The sequence below is a fragment of the Lolium rigidum genome, chromosome 5 (genome assembly GCF_022539505.1).
Source record: "Lolium rigidum isolate FL_2022 chromosome 5, APGP_CSIRO_Lrig_0.1, whole genome shotgun sequence".
NCBI lineage: Eukaryota > Viridiplantae > Streptophyta > Magnoliopsida > Poales > Poaceae > Lolium > Lolium rigidum.
This window is the reverse complement of record NC_061512.1, coordinates 267,847,805-267,867,220: the sequence shown is the minus strand read 5'-3', so window position 1 is coordinate 267,867,220 and position 19,416 is coordinate 267,847,805.

Genomic DNA, 19,416 nt, shown 5'->3' with positions numbered 1-19,416 from the left:
TACAAGTAAGTAAAATGCGAGAGAAACAATTGTAGCGAGTGGCCCAATCCTTTTTAGCACAAAGGACAAGCCGGTTTGTTTACTTATAATGACCAAACGTTCTTGAGGACACACGGGATTTCAGTCTAGTGCTTTCGCTACATACAGCTGATTAATCTTCATTGTTTTGATAAGTGTTGTGTGGGTGAACCTATGCTAATGTACCGCCCTTCCTAGGACTAATACATACTTGTGATTATACCCCTTGCAAACATCCGCAACTACAAGAAAGTAATTAAGATAAATCTAACCACGAGCCTTAAACTCTGAGATCCTGCGATCCCTCCTGCATCGATATACCAACGGGGGCTCAGGTTTCTGTCACTCCGGCAACCCCGCAATTGGCAAACGAATACAAGATGCATTCCCCTAGGCCCATAAATGGTGAAGTATCGTGTAGTCGACGTTCACACGACACCACTAGAAGAATAACACCACAACTTAAATATCATAACATTGAATATTACTCAACCATAATTCACTACTAACATTTAGACTTCACCCATGTCCTCAAGAACTAAACGAACTACTCACGAGACATCATATGGAACATGATCAGAGGTGATATGTGATGGCGTGTATTTCACACGTTCGTTGGGCAACCCCAAGAGGAAGGTATGATGCGCACAGCAGCAAGTTTTCCCTCAGAAAGAAACCAAGGTTTATCGAACCAGGAGGAGCCAAGAAGCACGTTGAAGGTTGATGGCGGCGGGATGTAGTGCGGCGCAACACCGGAGATTCCGGCGCCAACGTGGAACCTGCACAACACAACCAAGCTACTTTGCCCCAACGAAACGGTGAGGTTGTCAATCTCACCTGGCTTGCTGTAACAAAGGATTAACCGTATTGTGTGGAAGATGATTGTTTGCGAGAGAAAACGAGTAGAAACAAGTATTGCGATAGATTGTATTTCAGTAAAGAGAATTGGACCGGGGTCCACAGTTCACTAGAGGTGTCTCTCCCATAAGACGAACAGCATGTTGGGTGAACAAATTAGAGTTGGGCAATTGACAAATAAAGAGAGCATGACAATGCACATACATATCATGATGAGTATAGTGAGATTTAATTGGGCATTACGACAAAGTACATAGACCGCCATCCAAGCTGCATCTATGCCTAAAAAGTCCACCTTCGAGGTTATCATCCGAACCCCTCCGGTATTAAGTTGCAAAACAACGAGACAATTGCATTAAGTATGGTGCGTAATGTAATCAACAACTACATCCTTAGACATAGCATCAATGTTTTATCCCTAGTGGCAACAGACACAACACAACCTTAGAACTTTACATCCATTGTCCCAGGTGTCAATGCGAGGCATGAACCCACTATCGAGCATAAGTACTCCCTCTTGGAGTTAAAAGCATCTACTTGGCCAGAGCATCTACTAATAACGGAGAGCATGCAAGATCATAAACAACACATAAGCATAACTTTGATAATCAACATAACAAGTATTCTCTATTCATCGGATCCCAACAAACGCAACATATAGAATTACATATAGATGATCTTGATCATGATAGGCAGCTCACAAGATCCAGACAATGATAGCACAATGGGGAGAAGACAACCATCTAGCTACTGCTATGGACCCATAGTCCAGGGGTAGACTACTCACTCATCACTCCGGAGGCGACCATGGCGGTGTAGAGTCCTCCGGGAGATGAATCCCCTCTCCGGCGGGGTGCCGGAGGCGATCTCCGGGATCCCCCGAGATGGGATCGGCGGCGACGGCGTCTCGGTAATGTTTTCCGTATCGTGGCTCTCGGTGCGGGGGTTTCGTCACGGAGGCTATTTGTAGGCGGAAGGGGCAGGTCAAGAGGCGGCACGGGGGCCCAAACCACGGGCCGGCGCGGCCAGGGGTGGGGCCGCGCCGCCCTAGGGTTTGGCCACCCCGTGGCCCCTCTTCGTCTCTCCTTCGGACTTACGGAAGCTTCGTGAGAAAATAGGCCTCTCGGGCTTTAATTTCGTCCAATTCCGAGAATATTTCTTTACTAGGATTTCTGAAACCAAAAACAGCGAAAACAGACAAGCGGCACTTCGGCATCTTGTTAATAGGTTAGTTCCGGAAAATGCACGAATATGATATAAAGTGTGCATAAAACATGTAGATAACATCAATAATGTGGCATGGAACACAAGAAATTATCGATACGTTGGAGACGTATCAGCATCCCCAAGCTTAGTTCTGCTCGTCCCGAGCGAGGTAAAACGATAACAAAGATAATTTCGGAGTGACATGCCATCATAAACTTGATCATACTATTTGTAAAGCATATGTAGAGAATGCAGCGATCAAAACAATGTGTATGACATGAGTAAACAAGTGAATCATAAAGCAAAGACTTTTCATGAATAGCATTTCAAGACAAGCATCAATAAGTCTTGCATAAGAGTTAACTCATAAAGCAATAATTCGAAGTAAAGGTATTGAAGCAACACAAAAGAAGATTAAGTTTCAGCGGTTGCTTTCAACTTGTAACATGTATATCTCATGGATATTGTCAACATAGAGTAATATAATAAGTGCAATAAGCAAGTATGTAAGAATCAATGCACAGTTCACACAAGTGTTTGCTTCTTGAGGTGGAGAGAAATAGGTGAACTGACTCAACATAAAAGTAAAAGAATGGTCCTCATAGAGGAAAAGCATCGATTGCTATATTTGTGCTAGAGCTTTGATTTTGAAAACATGAAACAATTTTGTCAACGGTAGTAATAAAGCATATGCATCATGTAAATTATATCTTATAAGTTGCAAGCCTCATGCATAGTGTACTAATAGTGCTCGCACCTTGTCCTAATTAGCTTGGACTACCTGGATTATCACCGCAATACATATGCTTTAACCAAGTATCACAAAGGGGTACCTCTATGCCGCTTGTACAAAGGTCTAAGGAGAAAGCTCGCATTTGGATTTCTCGCTTTTGATTATTCTCAACTTAGACATCCATACCGGGACAACATAGACAACAGATAATGGACTCCTCTTTTAATGCTTTAAGCATTCAACAACAATTAATTCTTTTCTCATTAGAGATTTGAGGATGTTTGTCCAAAACTGAAACTTCCACCATGGAACATGGCTTTAGTTAGCGGCCCAATGTTCTTCTCTCACAATATGCATGCTCAAACCATTCAACTCGGTGTAGATCGCCCTTACTTCGGACAAGACGAACATGCATAGCAACTCACATGAAATTCAACAATGAGTTGATGGCGTTCCCGAGTAAACATGGTTATCGCACAACAAGCAACTTAATAAGAGATAAAGTGCATAATTACATATTCAATACCACAATAGTTTTTAAGCTATTTGTCCCATGAGCTATATATTGCAAAAGTGAATGATGGAATTTTAAAGGTAGCACTCAAGCAATTTACTTTGGAATGGCGGGAAAATACCATGTAGTATAGGTAGGTATGGTGGACACAAATGGCATAGTGGTTGGCTCAAGTATTTTGGATGCATGAGAAGTATTCCCTCTCGATACAAGGTTTAGGCTAGCAAGGTTGTTTGAGGCAAACACAAGGATGAACTAGTACAGCAAAACTCACATAAAAGACATATTGAAAGCATTATAATACTCTATACCGTCTTCCTTGTTGTTCAAACTCAAAACTAGAAATTATCTAGACCTTAGAGAAACCAAATATGCAAACCAAATTTTAGCATGCTCTATGTATTTCTTCATTAATGGGTGCAAAGCATATGATGCAAGAGCTTAAACATGAGCACAACAATTGCCAAGTATCACATTACCCAAAACATTTATAGCAATTACTACATGTATCATTTTCCAATTCCAACCATATAACAATTTAACGAAGGAGAAACTTCGCCATGAATACTATGAGTAGAAACCAAGGACATATTTGTCCATAAGCTACAGCGGAGTGTGTATCTCTCCCATAAAGTGAATGCTAGGATCCATTTTATTCAAACAAAACAAAAACAAAAACAAAACGACGCTCCAAGAAAAAGCACATAAGATGTGGCCGAATAAAAATGTAGTTTCAGGGGAGGAACCTGATAATTTGTTGATGAAGAAGGGGATGCCTTGGGCATCCCCAAGCTTAGACGCTTGAGTCTTCTTGATATATGCAGGGGTGAACCGCCGGGTGCATCCCCAAGCTTAGAGCTTTCACTCTCCTTGATCATGTTGCATCATACTCCTCTCTTGATCCTTGAAAACTTCCTCCACACCAAACTCGAAACAACTCATTAGAGGGTTAGTGCACAATATAAATTGACATATTCAGAGGTGACACACTCATTCTTAACACTTCTGGACATTGCATAATGCTACTGGACATTAGTGGATCAAAGAAATTCATCCAACATAGCGAAAGAGGCAATGCGAAATAAAAGGCAGAATCTGTCAAAACAGAACAGTTCGTATTGACGAATTTTAAAATGGCACCAGACTTGCTCAAATGAAAATGCTCAAATTGAATGAAAGTTGCGTACATATCTGAGGATCATGCACGTAAATTGGCATAATTTTCTGAGCTTCCTGCAGGGCAGTGGGCTCAGATTCGTGACAGCAAAGAAATCTGGAACTGCGCAGTAATCCAAATCTAGTACTTACTTTTCTATCAACGGCTTAACTTGGCACAACAAAACTCAAAACTAAGATAAGGAGAGGTTGCTACAGTAGTAAACAACTTCCAAGACACAAAATAAAAACAAAGTACTGTAGGTAAAAACATGGGTTGTCTCCCATAAGCGCTTTTCTTTAACGCCTTTCAGCTAGGCGCAGAAAGTGTGTATCAAGTAACATCGAAAGATGAAGCATCAACATCATTACCGGCGGTGTTGGGAGTTTTATCAATTTTAGGCCTATAGTAATTCTTTGGTTTAGGCACCTTAGAGACATACACGAATTTTTGCTCCTTACCCACATAAGCTTTCTCACTAAATTTAAGAGAAGAAAAAGTTGAACCCAATTTTCTCATAGCTTCTTCAAGTTTACCAATTCTATGGGTTTGATTATCATGGATAGCACAAGTTTCTAGAGTAGCAATTCTTTCATTAATTTTTCCTAAGATTTTATCAAGTTTATCAGTATTATCCAGTAATATTTTCATTTTAGTTTCAATGCTACAATTTTTCTCTATGGTTTCCAATTTTTTCATAACATCCTCAAGGGAGGTTTCACTTTTAGTTTCATTAACAGGTGGTGTTCCAAATAAACTCTCAATAATGCAACTAGCTTCTAAAGCGGGAGCACCTAGGAAGTTACCTCCCGCGAGACAATCAAGAACATATCTATTCCAGCTAGAGATACCAACATAAAAATTCCTGAGTAGGATAGTGGTGGAGTGTTTCTTAGTGCACCTATTATGGGCATCACTAATTCTATACCAAGCATCTTTTAAACATTCTCCCCCTTGTTGCTTAAATGAACGAACTTCAACTTCAGGATTACTCATTTTAGCGATAGTAAATAAAGTGAACTAGATAAAGTAAATGCAAGTAAACTAATTTTTTTGTGTTTTCGATATAGCAAACAAGATAGCAAATAAAGTAAAACTAGCAACTAATTTTTTTGTATTTTGATTTAGTGCAGCAAACAAAGTAGTAAATAAAATAAAGCAAGACAAAAACAAAGTAAAGAGATTGAGAAGTGGAGACTCCCCTTGCAGCGTGTCTTGATCTCCCCGGCAACGGCGCCGGAAAAGAGCTTGATGGCGTGTATTTCACACGTTCGTTGGGCAACCCCAAGAGGAAGGTATGATGCGCACAGCAGCAAGTTTTCCCTCGAGAAAGAAACCAAGGTTTATCGAACCAGGAGGAGCCAAGAAGCACGTTGAAGGTTGATGGCGGCGGGATGTAGTGCGGCGCAACACCGGAGATTCCGGCGCCAACGTGGAACCCGCACAACACAACCAAGCTACTTTGCCCCAACGAAACGAGTGAGGTTGTCAATCTCACCGGCTTGCTGTAACAAAGGATTAACCGTATTGTGTGGAAGATGATTGTTTGCAGAGAAAACAGTAGAAACAAGTATTGCAGTAGATTGTATTTCGAGTAAAGAGAATTGGACCGGGGTCCACAGTTCACTAGAGGTGTCTCTCCCATAAGACGAACAGCATGTTGGGTGAACAAATTACGGTTGGGCAATTGACAAATAAAGAGAGCATGACAATGCACATACATATCATGATGAGTATAGTGAGATTTAATTGGGCATTACGACAAAGTACATAGACCGCCATCCAACTGCATCTATGCCTAAAAAGTCCACCTTCGAGTTATCATCCGAACCCCCTCCGAGTATTAAGTTGCAAAACAACGGACAATTGCATTAAGTATGGTGCGTAATGTAATCAACAACTACATCCTTAGACATAGCATCAATGTTTTATCCCTAGTGGCAACGAGCACAACACAACCTTAGAACTTTCATCGCACTGTCCTGGTGTCAATGCGGGCATGAACCCACTATCGAGCATAAGTACTCCCTCTTGGAGTTAAAAGCATCTACTTGGCCGGAGCATCTACTAATAACGGAGAGCATGCAAGATCATAAACAACACATAAGCATAACTTTGATAATCAACATAACAAGTATTCTCTATTCATCGGATCCCAACAAACGCAACATATAGAATTACATATAGATGATCTTGATCATGATAGGCAGCTCACAAGATCCGACAATGATAGCACAATGGGGAGAAGACAACCATCTAGCTACTCGCTATGGACCCATAGTCCGAGGGTAGACTACTCACTCATCACTCCGGAGGCGACCATGGCGGTGTAGAGTCCTCCGGGAGATGAATCCCCTCTCCGGCAGGGTGCCGGAGGCGATCTCCGGGATCCCCCGAGATGGGATCGGCGGCGACGGCGTCTCGGTAATGTTTTCCGTATCGTGGCTCTCGGTGCTGGGGGTTTCGTCACGGAGGCTATTTGTAGGCGGAAGGGCAGGTCAAGAGGCGGCACGGGGGCCCAAACCACAGGCCGGCGCGGCCGGGGGTGGGGCCGCGCCGCCCTAGGGTTTGGCCACCCTGTGGCCCCTCTTCGTCTCTCCTTCGGACTTCCGGAAGCTTCGTGAGAAAATAGGCCTCCGGGCTTTAATTTCGTCCAATTCCGAGAATATTTCTTTACTAGGATTTCTGAAACCAAAAACAGCGAGAACAACAGCAATCGGCACTTCGGCATCTTGTTAATAGGTTAGTTCCAGAAAATGCACGAATATGATATAAAGTGTGCATAAAACATGTAGATAACATCAATAATGTGGCATGGAACACAAGAAATTATCGATACGTTGGAGACGTATCAATATGATGATGAATAACAATCTGAACATAAACCTTAGTTCAACGGTTTCACTCAATAGCATCAATAACAAGTAGAAATCAACACCGGGAGAGTTTCCCCTATCAAACAATCAAGATCAAACCCAAATTGCTACAGCGGTGACGAGGTGCTGCGGTGGAGATGGCGGTGATGATGATGAAGATGATGGTGATGGCGATGGAGATGATGTCCAGCTCGATGGCGGTGACGATGGCGTCGATTTCCCCCTCCGGGAGGGAATTTCCCCGGCGGATTCCTGCCCGCCGGAGAGCTCTTTTCTCTCTGGTGTTCTCCGCCCCGCAGAGGCGGCTGTGGCTCTTCGCGACGTACCCTCTGGAGCTTCGGTTTTCGGGACGAAGGGTTTCGCGAAGAAAAGGAGGCCAAAGGGGCTGTGGGGCCCCCTCACCACCAGGTGGCGCGGCCGGAGCCATGGGCCGCGCCGCCCTATGGTCTGGGCCCACCTTGGGTCCAGCTGGCTCCCCCTTCTGGCTTCCTTCGTCATCTGGAAAAATAGGATTTTTGGTATAATTTCCTTCCACAGTTGATCTTCCGAAATATTGCATCCTGACGGTGCTTTTTCCAGCAGAATCCTGGCTCCGGTGCGCGATCTCCAAATAATCATGAAACATGCAAAATAGATGAAATAACATAAGTATTGTGTCCCAATATGAAATATATCAATGAATAACAGCAAATTATGATATAAAATAGTGATGCAAATTGGACGTATCAACGTGGGACAAGGAGTCTCCGGAGATCACATAAGTAAAATCCACTTGACTAGCACAATGACATCTAGATTACAAGCATCATCATCTGAATCTCAATCATGTAAGGCAGCTCATGAGATTATTGTATTGAAGCACATAGGAGAGAGATTAACCACATAGCTACCGGTACAGCCCCGAACCTCGATGGAGAACTACTCCCTCCTCATGGGAGACAAGCAGCGTTGATGAAGATGGCGGTGGTGTCGATGGAGGAGCCTTCCGGGGCACTTCCCCATCCCGGCGGCGTGCCGGAACAGAGACTCCTGTCCCCCAGATCTTGGCTTCGCGATGGCGGCGGCTCTGGAAGGTTTCTCGTACCGTGGCTTTTCCGTATCGAGGTTTTAGGTCAGGGACCTTTAAATAGGCGAAGACGCTGCATCAGAAGGTCGACGAGGCGGTGACACGCTAGGGGGGCGCGGCCAGGGCCCAGGCCGCGCCGCCCTGTCATCCGAGGGCCCGAGTGGCCCCCTCCGGCGACTCTCGGGTGTTCTGGAAGCTTCGTGGAAAAATAGGATGCTGGGCCTTGATTTCGTCCGATTCCGAGAATATTTCCTTACTAGGATTTCTGGAACCAAAAACAGCAGAAAACAGCAACTAGCCCGTCGGCATCTCGTCAATAGGTTAGTTCCGGAAAATGCATAAATATGACATAAAGTATGCATAAAACATGTAGATAACATCAATAATGTGGCATGGAACATAAGAAATTATCGATACGTCGGAGACGTATCAGTCTCATGCATAAAACTATTACTACTCCCAACATAAGCATAATCAGTTTTATTAGTTGTAGTGGGAGCAAATTCAACAAAGTAACTATCATTATTATTCTCATCAAGTGTAGGAGGCATAGTATAATCACAATAAAATTTACTCTCAATAGTAGGCGGCACCAAAAGACCACTATCATTATAATCATCATATATGGGAGGCATATCATAATCAACATAAACTTTCTCCTCAATACCCGGAGGGCTAAAGAGATCATTTTCATCAAAACCGACCTCCCCAAGCTTAGAATTTTCTATATCATTAGCAACAATGGTGTTCAAAGCGTTCATACTAATATCATTGCTACTAGCATGCAAATAAGGTTCCATAGGTTTTCTAATTTTCGCATTAAACCATTCATGTCTTGACTCAGGAAATAGTACAAAAAGCTCACAGATGTTTTCCATTATGCCTAACTAGTGAAAAATAAAAACAAGAAACAAAAAGATGCAATTGCAGGATCTAAAGGAAATAGCTTCGAACACTCACACAACGGCAACAGAAAAGTACTTAGTTACCTGGGACCGGAGTATGAGTGCCTTTTACCTTTCCTCCCCGGCAACGGCGCCAGAAAAATGCTTGATGTCTACGGGTGCTTCTATTCTTGTAGACAGTGTTGGGCCTCCAAGAGCAGATGTTTGTAGAACAGCAGCAAGTTTCCCTTAAGTGGATCACCCAAGGTTTATCGAACTCATGGAGGAAGAGGTCAAAGATATCCCTCTCAAGCAACCCTGCAATCACGATACAAGAAGTCTCTTGTGTCCCCAACACACCTAATACACTTGTCAGATGTATAGGTGCACTAGTTCGGCGAAGAGATAGTGAAATGCAAGTGGTATGAATGAATATGAGCAGTAGTAACGGCGCCAGAAAAGTGCTTGCTGGCGTGCAGTTGATGGTAGTAATATTGCAGGAAGTAAAGATGCAGTAAAACAGTAAACAAGCGATGATTGTAGTATTTGGAAACAAGGCCTAGGGATCATACTTTCACTAGTGGACCTCTCAACATTGATCACATAAATAAATAAGTTCTCTTCCTTTGTGCTACATATACTCTTGTTTGATAATGAACACCATTCGTTGTGTAGGGCTACGAGAGCACCTCAATGCCGGAGTTAACAAGCTCCACAACATTCGACATTCATATTTAAGTAACCTTTAGAGCATAATAGATCTTTGCAATTTAAACCGAGTACTAACATAGCATGCACACTGTCACCATCACACTACGAAGGAGGAATAAATCACATCAATACTATCATAGTAATAATTAACTCCATAACCTACAAGAGATTATGATCATAGCCTACGCCAAGTACTACACGATGCACACACTGTCACCATTACACCGTGAAGGAGGAATAGACTACTTTAATAACATCACAAGAGTAGCACATAGACTAATAGTGATACAAAACTTATATGAATCTCAATCATGTAAGGCAGCTCATGAGATCATTGTATTGAAGTACATAGGAGAGAGATTAACCACATAGCTACCGGTACAGCCCTTAGCCTCGATGGAGAACTACTCCCTCCTCATGGGAGACAGCAGCGTTGATGAAGATGGCAGTGGTGTTGATGGAGATGCCTTCCGGGGGCACTTCCCCGTCCCGGCGGCGTGCCGGAACAGAGACTCCTGTCCCCCAGATCTTGGCTTCGCGATGGCGGCGGCTCTGGAAGGTTTCTCGTACCGTGGCTTTTTCGTATCGAGGTTTTAGGTCAGGGACCTTTAAATAGGCGAAGAGGCGGAGTCGGAGGGCTGACGGGGCGATGACACAACAGGGGGGCGCGGCCCAGGCCCTGGCCGCGCCGCCCTATCATCTGGGCCCACCAGGGCTCCCCTCTGGTGGCTCTCGGGTGTTCTGGAAGCTTCGTGGAAAAATAGGATGCTGGTTGTTGATTTCGTCCGATTCCGAGAATATTTCCTTACTAGGATTTCTGAAACCAAAAACAGCAGAAAACAGCAACTGGCCCTTCGGCATCTCGTCAATAGGTTAGTTCCGGAAAACGCATAATAATGACATATAATGTGTATAAAACATGTGAGTATCATCATAAAAGTAGCATGGAACATAAGAAATTATAGATACGTTTGAGACGTATCAGGGTGCTTCGATCCAAGGCGTCAGCGAGCAGCGGCGAACGGCGCGCCACCGGCTCGTCCACGGCGCTGGCATAGTCGGGTTGCAAAGGGGCTTGGTTGTTATTTCTTTTTATGTGTGAACCTTTCTGTAATTTGGCCGTTTTAATATCATCTCCTTTTCTTGCAAAAAAAAAAGAAATCAAGGGATCACGCTACGCCTTACCCCTACGGATGCATACATGCATAGCAAAGGGGCAGATGAATCCTAACACAGTTCGTAATTAATTCGTCGACGTCCTAGACGATTCGGGTCTCTCACGGAGTCCTTGAGCCAAACATGGAGGCATCAGGACTCAGGAGCCGTTTTTTAACTTGACCGTTGTTGTTGTTTTGGGAGTTAACATACCAAAAAATTAAGCTCATGAAGCTTGCATGATCCAACACGTATAGCTGCATATGGTACAAGTGGACTCGGACAAAAGTCCACAACAACACATAGTTTTGGAAAACAAATTACACTTACATTCCCGGCCGGTAGACACGAGTTGCTAATATGTTTTTGCAATTGGCAAAATGGGGTGAATCATGGGGTGTACCTCGCAGCCTCCTTTCTTGCAAAAGGTTATTCCGGTGGATACCAATTGAGCACAATTGACTGAAAAATATCAAAAAAATGGTGAACCTTCACGAACCATCATTTAAGGCAAAATGAGCTATCTCCTACTCAGTTATATGACTTTTCAGGCAAATAAGCTAGGAAGTTATCACTTAAATATTGTTTTAGCGGACCAACGGTTTTCTTGTGTTGTTCGTGTATCAATGGGTTGGCTGCCTTCAGAAGAGTACAAGATTATGTTCTGGAAGAAGAAAGAAATTGAAGACCTCGAAGATTTGTTACTATCTTTTAGACTTTATTTTGTAATCGTTGGAGTCAGTTCATATATCTCTACCATGTACTATTTGTTGCTATGAATATATGTGGTATTGATTGTCAAAAAAAAAATGGGTGGAGATAGGCATTGATTTGTGTAACAATTACTACTAGAAAAACCTTCATATGTGGCCCACGTTTTTAACTTTCTGTGTGCGCCGTGCGTCACAGAAGTCACGCGATATATATTTATTTATGTGGCGCATATCTACATGCGCTACAGAGTTAATTTTTTAAAACTTCTGTGGCGAACTAGGCAGGCATGCGCCACAGAAAACTTCTGTGGCGCACCCAGCCGTGATGCGCCATAGATTTCTTTTTTGAATTTTACAAAAATGGCGGCCAGATCTAGATCTAGATCTGATGCCGCCAAAATTTCGCCTGATTTTTTTTTAAATCTTCCAGAGGTCGCCGGAGGTGGATGGTTGGGTGGGTGGATGCGTGGAGGAAGAGGAGGCCGAGGAGGACGTCCGGAGGTTGTTGTTGGAGGAGGAGGAGGTGGTGGTCGCCGGAGGAGGAGGAGGGGGAGGAGATGGTGGTGGTGGTGGTGGGTGGGTGGGTGGGTGAAGGAGGAGGAGGAGGAGGAGGATGTGGTGGTGGTGGGTGAGTGGGTGGAGGAGGAGGAGGAGATGGTGTGGTCGCCGGAGGAGGAGTTGGTGGTGGTCATCGTCGTCAGGAGGAGCTGGTCGCCGGAGGAGGAGATCGTCGGGTGTGGGTGGAGGAGGATGAGGAGGAGGAGGAGGAGGAGGAGGAGGAGAAGGAGGAGAAGGGAGAAGAAAGGAGAGGAGGAGAAGTGGAGGAGTAGGGGGAGCGGCGTCGCCTAAATTCAAATTTCAGGCTAAGAATTATGTGGCTCATGTGCATTTGGTGCGCCACATAATTTTTTTTGCAGGAAAAATCTTGACTTTGCCGTAACTTTTTACTCTTTTCGAATTTGCCGATTCTGTAAATTTCAAAACCGCCTCGGGAAGTTGGGCTCGACGGCTGTGCACACGACCTCTTGCTCTGCCTTGCAATGGAACTACTTGTATGTCGATCGTGGGCAGGTGGAGGGTGGATAACACAGACGATGGCCGTTGTATCTTTGTTGTGTAGGGACGGCCAACGATCCACCGGATACAGTAAGGATAGGAGATCGCCAAGGTAACCGGACACGCTTGCTACGATCAACCGGGTGCGTGAAAATGGCGGTGGTGAGGAATCGACCGGCTTCAACAAGATGGAGGGATCAAAACCCTAGAAATGAATGGCGGCCTTGGAAGGGCTGGAGTCGGGCCAACGTTCGATGCCGAATCCTTGCCGCGATCAGGCGGACAAATATCCACCGGAGCAGATATAGATCAAAGATGGTCGGGCTGGTGGCTGCAACGAGCTAATCACGGTACGTGAGAATGAAAAGTGCCAACCGACGACCACGACCACATCGATCCATCCGACGTGGAAAAAAAACCGATACGTACATACACCGTATACCCTTTCAACGAGTACAAGGTTACAATCGATATAGATCTTCGGGGGCTAATCTAACCCGACCCGCTATCGCCAGTGGAAGAAGCATGTGCATAATGATACGGTTATTTAATTGTTGGCTTGAGGTCTATGGAAGCATGAGGCCTCGCCTAATACTGTTCTCTTTTTAGGGCATCTCCAGCGGCGCGACACAAATGGTCGTTTTCGTCCGCCGTGACCGGAAATGCGTCTGGCACCCTCTCCAGCGGGGCGACGCAAAGTGACCGGGCCGTCCGCGGAGACGAAAACCTGGCCCAAATATGCGCCTCGTATGCGTCTCCGCGGACACTGCGCGGACGCCGAAAGTGTCCGCTCGTATCCGGCAGACGTTTCGTCGAGCCCGCCTGGCAGCGACCCTGCGTCGATGCGTCTTCTCAAACGCGCCTGCGACTGGCGCCGCTGCGTCGCTTCGGCAGTCTGCGCCACGTTAATGGCAATGTCTCGGCTGCCGAGCGGCCGCAGCCCACCTCCACCACCGCATGCCTCCGGCCTATATAAAGGGGCCGCGCCTTCTTCTACCTCATCCACTCCTCCATAGAAACCCTAGCCGCCACAAAGCTCCAGCGTTCCGCCGCCTAGGTGTTCCTGCGACGCAGCCAGCCCCGCGAGGAAGACCATGGCGGGTCCTGGTCGATGGTGAGGCGGTCGAGGCCGCGGCCCTGGACGGCCCCGGGGACGGGGCAGGGGCCGCCGTGGTGGAGCAGCTACGGCCCCACGCTCGCCGTCGCCTGCGCCCTCTTCGTCTTCCTCCGACGTGGAGGGACGCTGCTTCGAGTTCCTCCTCCGCATCGACGACGACCCGCTCGGCATCAAGCGTCTCCCGGACAAGTTCGCCGAGTTCGTCGACGGCGTCGAGCCGGCGCATTTGCAGCTACGGGAGGCCAGCTGCAACTTCTGCCGCTGGGCCGTGGAGGTCCTGTTCGACGGGCAGGGCAAGATGTACTTGCACACCGGGTGGGGCAAGTTCGCCCGTGACCTGGCGCTCGAGCCCGGCTGCCAGCTCACCTTCCTCTACGAGGGAGACGGTGAGATGGTCGTCAAGGTCTTTGACGACACGGCCTGCCGCAGGCACTACCACACCGGAAAATCCGAGTCGGACTCCGTTAGTTAGAACGTAGAGTGTTCTTTCTTTGCAGCGAATCTGGCTACGGGCCAGACGAAGCCAATAGTGGAAGGTTTTTGTCTGTTCGCCATCGGTAGAACCAACAAGGGCACCGTCAATCCTCCCGCTGGATTTTCCAGCTTGGGTGATCGGGTGTGCCCTCGAATGTTCTTTCTTGGCAGCGAACATACGGAAATCAACACAACTGGTTTCTATTTTTAAAATATTTATATTTGTGTCCACCATGGTGCAAACTATGTATTAGTTTGTGTAAACCATGTTTCAAACTATGTATTATTTTGTGTAAAATAATCTTCCAATTTGTAATATTTGGAAGTATGTTGAAATGAAAAAGAGAAAAAAAATGCGTCGGGCCGCTGGAGCCAACCCCAGTCGCAAACGGACATGCGGACGAAAATGGTCATTTCAGCGTCCGCTGCGCGACGCAAACTGACGCGCGCGGACACTAAAATGCGTCGCGCCGCTGGAGATGCCCTTAGTCCTTATCTTCACTGGCGGAACATCAGCTGTAACCAAGATCGGGCCAGACCTTCTATATGGGCCGGAAACTAAGCGAAAATGACAACAAACTGGGCCATATGCTCTGCAAAGTTTCTGTGAACCGACGGTCCACCAATACTTATCTTAACACGGTGATCCTATTGTAAGTAATCGAGATGTAAAATGAGAGAGACAATAAATGATTCAACCATTTAATTTCATTGATGATTCATAGCTTATATACAAGGGGAAGGGATGCGAGTATGGGTCACGTCCGTTCGAAGAGGTGTGAGGAAGAGTTGTGTCTCTTGACCAACCAACCAACATAGAGAATTACATGAGGGAGGATTATCCCTTTAATTAACCTATTAATTAAATCCTAACACTCCCCCTAATCCTTCCTTGTCCTTGTCCTTGGTCATCTCTAGAATCATCTTTGAAATCATCTCCTCTAAAAACCCTGTGGGAAAAATATGAGGAGAGTAGTGTGTATGATATGTTGCTAAAACTCCTTTAAACCCAGTGGGAAAATAAGGAGAAAATGGTGCAACATATAATGGTTGGATATGCTGTTAAAACTCCTTCGAAACCCAGTGGGAAAATAAGGAGAAAATGACACAACATATAATTGGTATTGTCTCTTTGTTAACTCAATATGAGAAAAACCTTGTAAAAGGGAAAAAACCCATAGAGTTTAGAGAACAATATATGTCGTATATACTTTCCTAAAAACCCCGGTGGGGAAAACAGAAAATATGACATATCATCTTGTGTTGATATTACCTCATTAAAAACCTTGATGAGAACCTGTATAGTAAACTCATAAAGGGAAAAGGAGTGTAATATGATGCTTTGAACATGATTGATTCAGGAAGATACTCCCCCTGATTCTTGCAAATTTGGAAGACGTCACATACCAATTCCATAAAATATTGATGGAATGCTGAAGTTGGTAGAGACTTCGTGAACAAACCAATGACATTATCGCATGATTTGAGTTGCAAGATATTTATTCCTCAACTCCTCCGGAGTTCATGGAGATAAAACACAATATGCTTTATGATATTTCCCTTGATGTATCATGTTTGCATCCATGCAACACAAGCAACATTATCTGTGTAGATAATGATTGATGGTTCAAGAGAACAAATACCACATGACTGATGTATGTGGTTTATCATTCCATAAAGCTACACGTGTGTACGAGGCCTTGTATTTTAGAATGATTGGTAGGTGTAGTCACCAGAGTCTATCTCGAAGACATCAATGAAGTGACAATTCTACCATGTTGATACACATTGTGGGGATCATTCAAGTAGCCAACATCAGTGTATCCTGATGATATTGGAGTTCGGATTTCTCTGAAATTACAAGAATATGTCAAGTAATGTGTGGTGCCTTGGAGATATCGAAAGATATTCTTGATTCCCAACCAATTGTGTTGGTGGGTCCAATGGCACTGAGATATGGAACTTCAAGTCCCAACATCCGTTCTACATCATCCTGTGGTTTGAGTGAATCTTTCTCTACGTCTAGAAATCGAACAACCATCATGGGAGATGGATATGACTTGTCCATTTTAAATTTCTCCAATATTTTTAATATAGGCAACTTGGTGTACCATAATAAGTGAGTGAAGTAGCTCGACTTGTAATATCAAAGAACTATTTGGGTTTCACCAAATCCTTCAGCTCAAATTCCGTCTTTAGATGATCACGCGCTTCATCATTGCAAGAGTAATGCTTGTGTATGACAAACACACATGGGTAATCATCATCGTAGGAGTAATCCTTGTGTATAAGGAACTCACTACATCGATTGTACCAAAATACACCGACAACAATAAGCCATGTTGTGACTTATTGATTTTACACAATACATGTTGCATTTGTATTTCGATTCGGACTGTGATTCCATAGGGAACCATACATGTCCAAATATAGTGATTCACATCTATATGTAGTCACTACATCTATCAACTGCACATATAGATGATTTTGTATTGCCGACGATATAATGTATCGGAAATAGGATTCCACTCACTTCTGGAGATTAGGTCTCGGATCTCTGCGTAAATCCGACCTTGTGCTACAAGCCTTGCTTTTCTCACCACCTTGTTATCTCATTCCGTTGTTAGAAGAGAACATATTGAACCGCATAGGTAATTCATTTGAAGGAGCGAGGCTAATTCTACTTGGATTGCACCCTTCGATCGTTTCAGTCCAAGCAAGTGGTTTACACTCTGCCATGGCCATGGTCTTTGGATCTGAATAGTTGTGAAGGATGTTTGCAATCATACAAGAGAAATATTGTCGACATTTGTAGGCTTTAATCATATGATTCTCCAGAATCGATATAGTAGGAGGAAATCTCAAGCACCCATGATGACTCTTCGTGATTTCCCAATACGCGTGAGTCCGGGTGTTCCGATGTCCCAACCAGTGTGTGCAAACTGAAGCTGGGTTGTGGAGGTTTCCCTTCCACTGGGTGTATACTACCCATCAGGTGTTTATCAACGCTAGGTTGATATGCATTTACTGATTCAGAGGATTTCTCCTCATCTTTCCTTGTTGCTTGCAGGAAGCTAGATCCTGGTTAGCGGCCGTACTACTCCCCCTCTTTTTTAAAAATAGGGAGTTGAGTGGTTTTTATTGGTACCTCCACTCTTTCAGACGCATTTCTAGACGGATTAAAGGATTATATATCACCTTTTAATCAGTAAATAAATCTGGCAGGTTATTTGCAAAGTGTTGCAAATTTATGAATCGTAGACGTATAGTCCAAATTCTTGAGTACGTGGATATGAAGAGGAACGTGGAGTTCGAAGTGATTTCCTGGCATTTTATTTGGTACTTGAAATCTCCCCCTAATGCCTGGAAATATCCATCCTTCAATATTTGCAATCAGCGTACGAGGCTATGAACAGATCCCTTATGAGGAGTTCAAGGTACTTAGTGATCGACGGAGATCTGTACCCCACATAGATCCCTAATTTGTGGGCCTATGATGTATGTTGAGGTGGTGAGATCGGTACGCGTGAAGCGATTCCGAACTTACGCAGATAGGAAATGCTCGGAGGATTTCCACGTATCAACTGCAGAGGGGAAGTTCTGCGCAGTTAGTAAGTCAAGGGTGTGTAAAGCCGCATGACTCCAACGTGAAGGTTTTAAAATTTCAACTCATTAACAAAGGTCATGAAAGGAGCCTGGTCCTCTTGCTTAGATATTCAACCAACCTTTTGTGTATGAACATATGTGATAAAGTGTGATAAAGTGCTGAAGTTCAATCTTCGAAAGCCGTGCAATAATTATTGGAGGCACATGAAGAGAATTCTGCATCATTATCCATTTGAATTGATTATAATTCATTTTTAGTCCATACAATGGTTGGATGAGACCACAAATATCACCTCAAATGCATTTGATCGAGGGGCTTAAGTGATCTAGCTTTGATCTTGAGGTATATGAGAACCTCAAAATGAGCTACATATCTGATGATTGAGAAAACTTAGCTTCATGCAAATCATGACCAATGGAATTTATTTATTTGCAACATGTGCTACGGGTTGGTTGTACGTGTAGTACAATCCAAAATATAGAGATGGTACCTTTTCAAATACTTGTTCCTCATCCATTGGATTGGTTCCCGCGGAAATCTATATATCGAATTTAAGAGTTTCTGGCATGGAAATCTTTATCAACTATATAGAGGTCATCCAATCTTATTTATATCAGAGTGCTGATACAATATATATCTGTTGCAACAACATAAATGGACATGAATAAATCAATCACTAAGGAGATAATGGGACTAATCAAAGTCTCGAAACATGTCAACTGAGGCATACTCAATCATCATGTTCTCCGTGTTCATAGGGTCCTGTGACCGCCGGAGATGCATGGTGTTGCAACGTCCAGGAGGAACGTCTTGCGAACAACTAGCTCCATTGGTGCGGTCCGGATGAAGGTTGAAGTGAGCTTCAAACCTTTTCCCTTAAGATCATTTGCATCCCAACGATTTCTGATACAAAAAAAACAGATGCTATGGGGTGTGGCATTCCTGCGTCATATGCGTATAGCATCCACACTCGTCGCAAAGCTTAGTTTGTCAAATTTGTGCTCTGCCATGCCTTCATGACCCTTACGATCTGGATATATGATGTCTTATGTTGCCATGACATTATCTACATGTGGAGTTTCTGTGGCGACATGGCCACGGATCGACAAAATCATCAATGTCCAGGATCCATGTTAAATGATTACTCCCACATAATGTCATGTCATCGCATTACCTTTCGAGAAAGGTTAGCCATATGATGCATGAAATATTCATGCATTAATTTACCATCGGTAAATTAAGTAGGGTGAAAATGCTATGGTTGAGCATAAT